The following is an 8,213-nucleotide window of genomic DNA, read 5'->3' on the forward strand; positions in this document are numbered from 1 at the left end:
TTAGACAAGCATTTTATTAAGTCCACAGAAGGTTTTCTGCATTTTATTATGGCTTTCAATTTTGGTGTGTATTTATTGTTATGATTGTTTTTTATGTACATCGCCCAGGATATGGGTGATTAATAAAAGGGGGGGGGGAGAGAGAGAGAGAGAGATTCCTTATAAGGCTCTCATATTAGTCAACTATTTATATCACATTAGAAGTGTCATCTAGTAACTCAAGGTGAGCTTTCGGTGGTGGTCTAGTGTTTGGGTGCTATCACGGCAAGAGTACATTGTAGAAATCTCATCTTTCTGTATCTTTCCTCATTCCAAATCACATCAAATCTTCACTGATGTGTACTGTGCTGTTCATACGTCTGCCTATGCATGTAAAACTGGCCCTAAAACCCTAGTCCACCAACAAAACCTCACCTCGAGTTACTAGATGACCCTCCTATAGTGGTATAAATAGTTGACTAATATGCATACCACCCTAGAGATTCTCTCCCTCCACACCTATCTACTCCACTTCTCTCCTCCCTTCTCCCACTCCCTGCCCAAAACAGAATTTGCAATATTTGTCACAAATTCCATTTCAGGTATATCACACAGCTTAATGCCAGAAAAAAATGTGTAGTTATTTCTGGCATTAAAAATATGAATAACATGTGTTACACTATCACAAACAGCATTAATGCCCCTCATTTTCATAAACCCCACTCAAACTCCTCTCCTTTGACTAAAAACTAAAAATTTGTGCCATAATACATGCGTTACTTTTTCCATCTCATGATGGAATAAATAACGCATGCATTATGGCGTTATTGCTGGCATTGGGACCCTAACACCCGTGATAACACCATAACACATTTTATTGAATGACCCTGTAGGTTTGATAGCTCCTGAAGGGAGTGAATGGGAGTGCTAAGTATGTTATATTTTGGCACATGTTTTTTGTTGGTTTCATGTGTTGTCAGTATGTTTTAGTTTGTAATTATAGTGATTGCTTTATTTGTGGAGAGGGATTAACATTTTTTATGAAGAGTGGGGAGAATCAGCTTGCATCAGTAATTCTATGAAAAGGGGGTTTGGAATAGGATAGGAAATGTTTAGTTATATTTTATTTTGGGCGACAAAATGATAAAGGGAATGGAATGGCTCCCCTATGAGGAAATGCTAAAGAGGCTTGTTCAGCTTGATATGGCTGAGGGGGATATGGTAGAAGTCTATAAAATCATGAGAGGACTAGAACAGGTAAATGTGAATCGGTTACTTACTCTCAGATAGTAGAAGGACTAGGGGGCACTCCATGAAGTTAGCAAGTAGCACATTTAAAACAAATCAGAGAAAATTCTTTTGCACTCAACACACAATTAAGCTCTAGAATTCATTGCCAGAGGATGTGGTAAGGGCAGTTAGTGTAGCTGGGTTTTAAATAGGTTTGGATAAGTTCCTGGAGGACAAGTTCATAAACTGCTATTAATTAAAATGACTTAAGGAATAGCCACTGTTATTACGGGCATTAGTAGCATGGGATCTACTTAATGTTTGGGTACTTGCAGGTACTTGTAACCTGGATTGGCCACTGTTGGAAACAGGATGCTGGGCTTGATGGATCTTTGGTCTGACCCAGTATGGCAACTTCTTATGTTCTTATATATATTAAGATATTTGACATGTTATTTATGAATTATATGAATTATATAGGTTATTTATTGTTTTAAAATAGTAACATAGTAATATAGTAAATGACAGCAGAAAAAGACCCAAGTAGTCTATCCAGACTCTCCATCAAACTTTATTTATTTATTCTTTTTACTTTATTTATTTTTATACAGTTACTGTAGTAACTTTCACTCTATGTAAAGGTTACCTCCATGCCTTCTGACAAAGGTAGTAACTGCTAGGGATGTGCAGAGCAAAATTTTATGTTCATATTTTTTATGTCCGAAAGGGGGTCCCACTTGCGGCCAATATGGACATAAAAAAAATCCAATGAGTTGGGTATATGTACATATGTGCAAAAAAAAATTTAAACCCCCTCACCCTCCTTAATCCCCCCCCCAGACTTACCACAACTCCCTGGTGATCGAGCGAGGAGTGAGGACGTCATTTCTGCAATCCTTGGCGAGAAGCATGTGACGTCGGTGGCACGTCGAGTGACGCGGCGTCACGTGATTCCCGGCTCGTTCGCGTCGGACGGCTCGTTCGGCCCAAAAAGAACTTTTGGCCAGCTTGGGGGGGTCAGGAGGCCCCCCCAAGCTGGCCAAAAGTTCTTTTTGGGCCGAACGAGCCGTCCGGCGCGAACGAGCCGGGAATCACGTGACGCCGCGTCACTCGACGTGCCGCCGACGTCACATGCTTCTCGCCAAGGATTGCAGAAATGGCGTCCTCACTCCGCTCCATCACCAGGCAGTTGTGGTAAGTCGGGGGGGGGGGGATTAAGGAGGGTGAGGGGGTTTATATTTTTATTTTGGCTCAACAATCGCGATTTCCCACATATCGAACATATCTATGTTCGATATGTGGGAAATCCGATCGTTTATGTCGAATCAATTTTTTAAGTAAAAAAAAAAAATGAGTTGCGTTTCACTAATGCGGTCAATCCGAATGCACACCCCTAGTAACTGCTGATCCTTGCAGGTTACCCCAATGCAGGTTGCTTCTTATTTTCATTTCCATCCTTTAGCCACTAGGTATCATCTGTGTTTATCCCAAGCTATTTTAAATTTTATTACAGTTTTCATCTTAACTACTTCTACCAGGAGGGCATTCCATGCATCCACTACCCTTTCCATGAAGAAATATTTCCTGACATTGTTCTTGAGTTTACGCTCTTAGCGCTTCATATTATGACCCCCTTGTTCTATAGCTTTCCGTCCATTGGAAAAGGTTCATGTCTCATGTATCATTTATACCCTTCAAGTATTCAAATACCTGTATCATATTCCCCCAACCCTTCTCTTCGCCAGGGTATACATATTTAGATCCTTCAGTCTCATCTCATATGGCTTTTGGTGCAGACCACACACCAATTTGGTTGCCTTTCTTTGGCCCGTTTTGATCCTGTCTGTATCTTTTTTAGATGCAGTTTCCAGAACTGAACACTGTACTGTACTTTATAAGGGCAATATCACCTCATTTTCCCTGCTGGTTACTCCTCTTTCAATGCAGTCCAGCTTTTTTCTGACCTTAGCCACCACCTTGTCACCTTGGTTTGCTGCTTTTAGATCATCCAATATTATTGCCTCAAGGTTTCTTTTCTGGTCCGTGCACATCAATCTCTTGCCTCCCATCACATATAGCTCTTTGGATGTCTGCCCCCCCAGATGCATGCCTCTGCACTTCTTGGAAATGAATCCCAGCTGCCAAACCTTTGATCTTTCTTAGATCACTTTTCATTATCTCTACTCTTTCAGGAATGTCCACTTTGTTGCAGATCTTAGTGACATCCACAAAAAGACAAACCTTTTCTCCTAATCCTTCCACTATATCACTCACAAAGATATTGAACAAAACCGGCCCAGAACCAATCCTTGAGGCCCTCTATTTATCACTATTCTCTCCACAAAATAGTTTCCATTTACCATCACTCACTGTCATCTGTCAGTCAACTAGTTTGTAATCCATTCTATTACCTTGGGATCTACTCCCAGGCTTCACATTTTGTTTATGAGCCTTCTGTATGGAACAGTATCAAAAGGTTTGCTGAAATCCAGATAAATCACATCAAGTGTTCTTCCTTTATCCAATTCTCTAGTTGCCCAATCACAAAAGTTAATCAAATTCGTTTGACACAACCTTTCATGTTGCCTCATATCCTAAAACGCACTGGATTGTAGATAGTTGACTATCCTTCCCTTCATCAGTGTTTCCATTAATTTTCCCATCACCGAGGTGAGATGTACTGGCCTGTAGTTTCCAGCCTCCTCTCTGCTCCCACTTTTGTGAAGCAGGACCACCATTTCACTCCTCCAGTCTTGTGGCATCACTCCCATTTCTAAGGCTTTACTGAACAAGCCTTTCAGTGGAGCCACCAGAACCTCTCTGAGTTCCTTTAGTAACCTGAGATGTTTCTCATCAGGTGCCATGGCCTTGTCCACTTTCAGTTTTGCTAGTTCCACCCAAATGCTCTCTTTTGTTAATGGGGTTATATTTACTTCATTTTCATATGTACTCTTGTCTACCACCAACAGTCCTCCTCCAAGGTTTTCTTTGGTCAACACTGAGCTAAAGTATTGGTTTAATATTTCTGCTTTTTCCTTATCTTTCTCCACACAATGACCCTTGCCTCTGTTTATTATTATTACAATGATGTATTCAATTTTGTTTAATTTTTCATTGACTATAAGCCATTTTGAGCAGTCTTTTTATTTAAAAGGTTGGGTATATAAAGAAATGGAAATAGACTATAGTACTCAGGCTGAATAGAAGCAGTTATTTTATTAGAAGATATAACACTTTATCTTTTCAATGAATCTTAGAACAAGGCCATACACTACACTAAAACCTGCTTTTAGCAGTGTATTGGATTGCCTGCTAGGTCTAAACTGTAAAACCAGTAAATAATGTTCTAAAAGAGGACTATTCATAATAAAACTGTTCTCCCTCCCTCCTTTTTTTGCTACAATTAAAGGCCATATGTCTTTCTGTTAAAGAATGTTGTTAGCTGTATTTATAGTACATCATTGACAACTGGACATGCTTGAGCTAAGACAGTTTAACACAAATCCATGGTACTTTGTCAAGGCTTTGTTGGTTGCTTAGGTCTGAAACTGAGGCATATCTAAAAGCCCTGTAAATCAGAGACAGACAGAATGTGCAAAACTACATAAAAAAGGGCTGACAGTTCAATATTTTGACTTTTAAGAGAAAATGATTGAATACAGCTCTCGTCACCCTACAGTTTAATGGGAGGATAGATTGGCAAATGGCTAACTTGAGTGGATATGTTTGACCTATGCCACTAATCAACTTAATGCCTGACAGTGTTCTTGAAAGCAGAAGTCTGATGACATTATGTGATGATGAAATACTAAACTTTCATGGGAAGCAGCTGCTCTTTTATATTTTCAAACTCAATTTGTGTTATTTCTATTTTAAAAGTGTGCTTTTTTAAAGACTAGGACAATTTTTATCTTATAAATAATATCCTACTATTATAAGGTGAGATTCCTATTCTGCAACAGTTTCTGACCTTTCTATAATATAATACAAGATGTTACTATAGAATAAGATTCTGCACGCTGTTTGTAAAGAAAATATTCTTCCTTTAGTGAATTTGGGTAATGCCACAAATTTTCAAAAATGTTTCTTCTTTTTGGTGGATAACTCTTCAAAATAAGGTCCTAGGTTATAACATATATGGGTTAACTTCAGTATTTTATTATAAAGAAATAAGAGCTCATAGTATATGTAATAGTACGTGCATGAGGTTTCTTTATGCACATTGTTCTATGGCATACATAGAGATAATGATTGTTTTTGTCACCCTAGGCAACCGCGTTATCTTATTGACCCCTAAAGTGTGCCTTCACTCTTTTTTCTACCATCTCCTTACCCTCCAATTTTCCTTCATCTTTCCTCTTCTCTATTCAGTCATCTAATCTGTTTCCTGGTGAAGTTAAGCTAGGTGCTGTAGACTTGGGTGCTGTATATAAATGTAACACTTATAGATATTCACAGAGCATGGGGATTGGGACCCACTCACAATCCCCATGGTGGTTCCTCCTCCTTTGACAGACTTCCTGTTTGAAAAGGAAACATACAGGAGGAAAACAATGGGCCATAATGTGGACTGTGAGTAGATTAGTGTCCTTATTCTCAGCGAGATGCTGCAGTTACTGTGGTTCACTGATTGAAGCCAGGTCCAGGGCACCATGCACGGTTCCGTTTAGACACACAAATGAACTATGCAGGTAGGGAAGTAGAAGATGAGGAATGAAGGCATGCAAAGTTAGTGGAGAGGAGTTGGAAGTATGTGAGGTAAGGTGGAGACGGGGGGGGGGGGGTCAGGATAGTGTGGAGATAGTACAGATATAGTTAATCTAGGCAATCTGCTATCCTAGGTGGTGAAGTGTATTGCCTTTATGGTAGTGCTGGCCTTCTATATATTTTTAATTACATGCAAATCCTTGTGACTGCTTAGCCCTACATCCTTATAATTTTCTTCTTGTCATTTCTATCAAGCAGTTAATATTTACTTAGCAATAAGACATCCTCTATTACTGAGAGCTAATGAAGATGATGTGCAGTACAATACAGTCTTTCATGCAAAGTACAGTGGGTGCTTATTACATTTTGAAATGATTGACGGTATGTTTATTCTGTTCATTATGAAGCTTTCAGCTTGCAAACAGACAAAATATACCATAGGAACTGACTTCTTCTATGCCTAGAACCAAATCACCTCATATCATTTCCTTCTTCAGGGAACCCCAACCCTCTTTTCCCCTTCATTTCCCCTTTTCAAACAAATGATATTCATGACTATGTGCCTTTAATGGTAAACAAGGATGCAACTTTTTTTTACTACATAACAATGGAAGAATTCCAGTGATTATTCCCTTACTCCTTAAACCTTACCATAGAACTGTACGTAATGAAGGAACACTTTAATTCAGTTCTCCTTTTCTGTGATGTCACCAGCAATCAGCTACACAAGGTTTGACCACTTGCGGTGGCATTTATCGAACTTATCGTTCAACTTACGAGCACACTAGGATTGTCCTGGCACTTTGTACCATTCATTCCTCTCTTTTTCTGCCTTTTTCTACTCCATCTAATTTGGCCCAAATGCTTTTCATTATCATCCATAGCCCTCTTTAATCTTTTTGCCCTGGTAAACCTTGTTCATTACTTGTAAGGAGGTGTCACTCCTAGTATAGGGTGAAAATAATAATAATGATGGCTTTTTCTTCTGCTCATTTCCTGATTATTCTGTATGCTTGTATCCCTTGCCTAATATTTTTTTTGTTGTTGTTGCTACCTATCTTTCTCAGCCTTTTCATGAACCTTTTGCTTCTGCAAAACTCTAGCTTACTTGCTGCCTTAACTATGCTCCTTGGCTACTTTCCTCCAAATTGCCTTGTGCTGTACCCAAGTATTATGTTAATAATATTACTATAAAGGGACTAGAAAAAACCAAAGGATGTGCTTAACAGAGAAAAATGTAGGATTTGTCAGTTTACTAGTAAAAATCTATTCAAGATCTATTCATCCATGATGCATATTTTTCATAAAAACATATAATGCAGAATGTAACTGAAAGTACCCTACTGATCTATGAATAACATGATTTGAAAGTTAATTAGTATGGCCTATTTTTCTATTTCTTTTTGACTCTGTAATTTCCTCCTATTCCTTTGAGCTTCAAGCTCAGTTGGAACTAGGGTTTGGATTTGGTACCATGAGTCTTTGTTTGCAATTAGCCAGTCATTTTCCCCCTATTTTATATCTCCTCCCAACTTATTTTAAGTTAGCCATTTGTTACAACATTCCATGCACCAGGGTTCCTCTCATGGGTCCTATATCCAGCTACTAGGGGTCACCAGGGCATAATGACTGTGACACCATCCCCTCCAGGTCCTGACTGATCAAGAAAGCCGAAGACTTAGGCCTGAAAAGAACCTCGGTTTTTCTGGACGGCGGTCTGAAGGTCAATATTTCAGCACTTGGTTTCAGCCTAACATTTTTCCCCTTAATTGACAATATAAAAGCCTCAGTATTCCTTTTGAATGTTTATTTCTGTTCTGTTTTCATAACCAGCACTTCACTAACATAAAGACTATACAAAACAGACAATAAAAACATCTGACATAGATATAAGGGAACAAAAAAAGTAACTCTCGACTCACATGCCAATTCTTCTTTTAATCTCCCACAAAGAAAGAGATATTTCATCAGGAAGAGAATCATTCGGGGTGCAGCTGCTGCATAATGCTATTACATTTCTGTCCACATTCACCTGTGGCTTTTATAGCTCTGCATTATTGCTCATATTGGCAGATTACTAGACCCTAATGTGCAGGATAGACTAACCACAATTTGCTCTTGAGATTATTTAAAGAGCACATTTCCAACTTTGGTTGTAGCATGCTCTAAAATATTGAGACAGCAGCAATTTCTACCATGCACAGCAGTGAAATGACAAAGCACTTTCATAGTCTTTCATTATGTGGTATGTTGCATGATTTTAATCCAGAATTGATCGAAATTGAAAAAGTGTGGAA

The 8,213-nt window shown here is 38.8% G+C and overlaps 1 protein-coding gene across 2 annotated transcripts in view; it reads right to left on the bottom strand.

Annotated features, from left to right (window-relative positions):
• NRXN1 (neurexin 1) overlaps positions 1-8,213 on the bottom strand; it is a 2,509,029-nt gene that overhangs the window by 1,611,491 nt on the left and 889,325 nt on the right. The gene's annotated exons all lie outside the window — the stretch shown is intronic.

Source organism: Rhinatrema bivittatum, chromosome 3 (assembly GCF_901001135.1).
Source record: "Rhinatrema bivittatum chromosome 3, aRhiBiv1.1, whole genome shotgun sequence".
NCBI classification, from domain to species: domain Eukaryota; kingdom Metazoa; phylum Chordata; class Amphibia; order Gymnophiona; family Rhinatrematidae; genus Rhinatrema; species Rhinatrema bivittatum.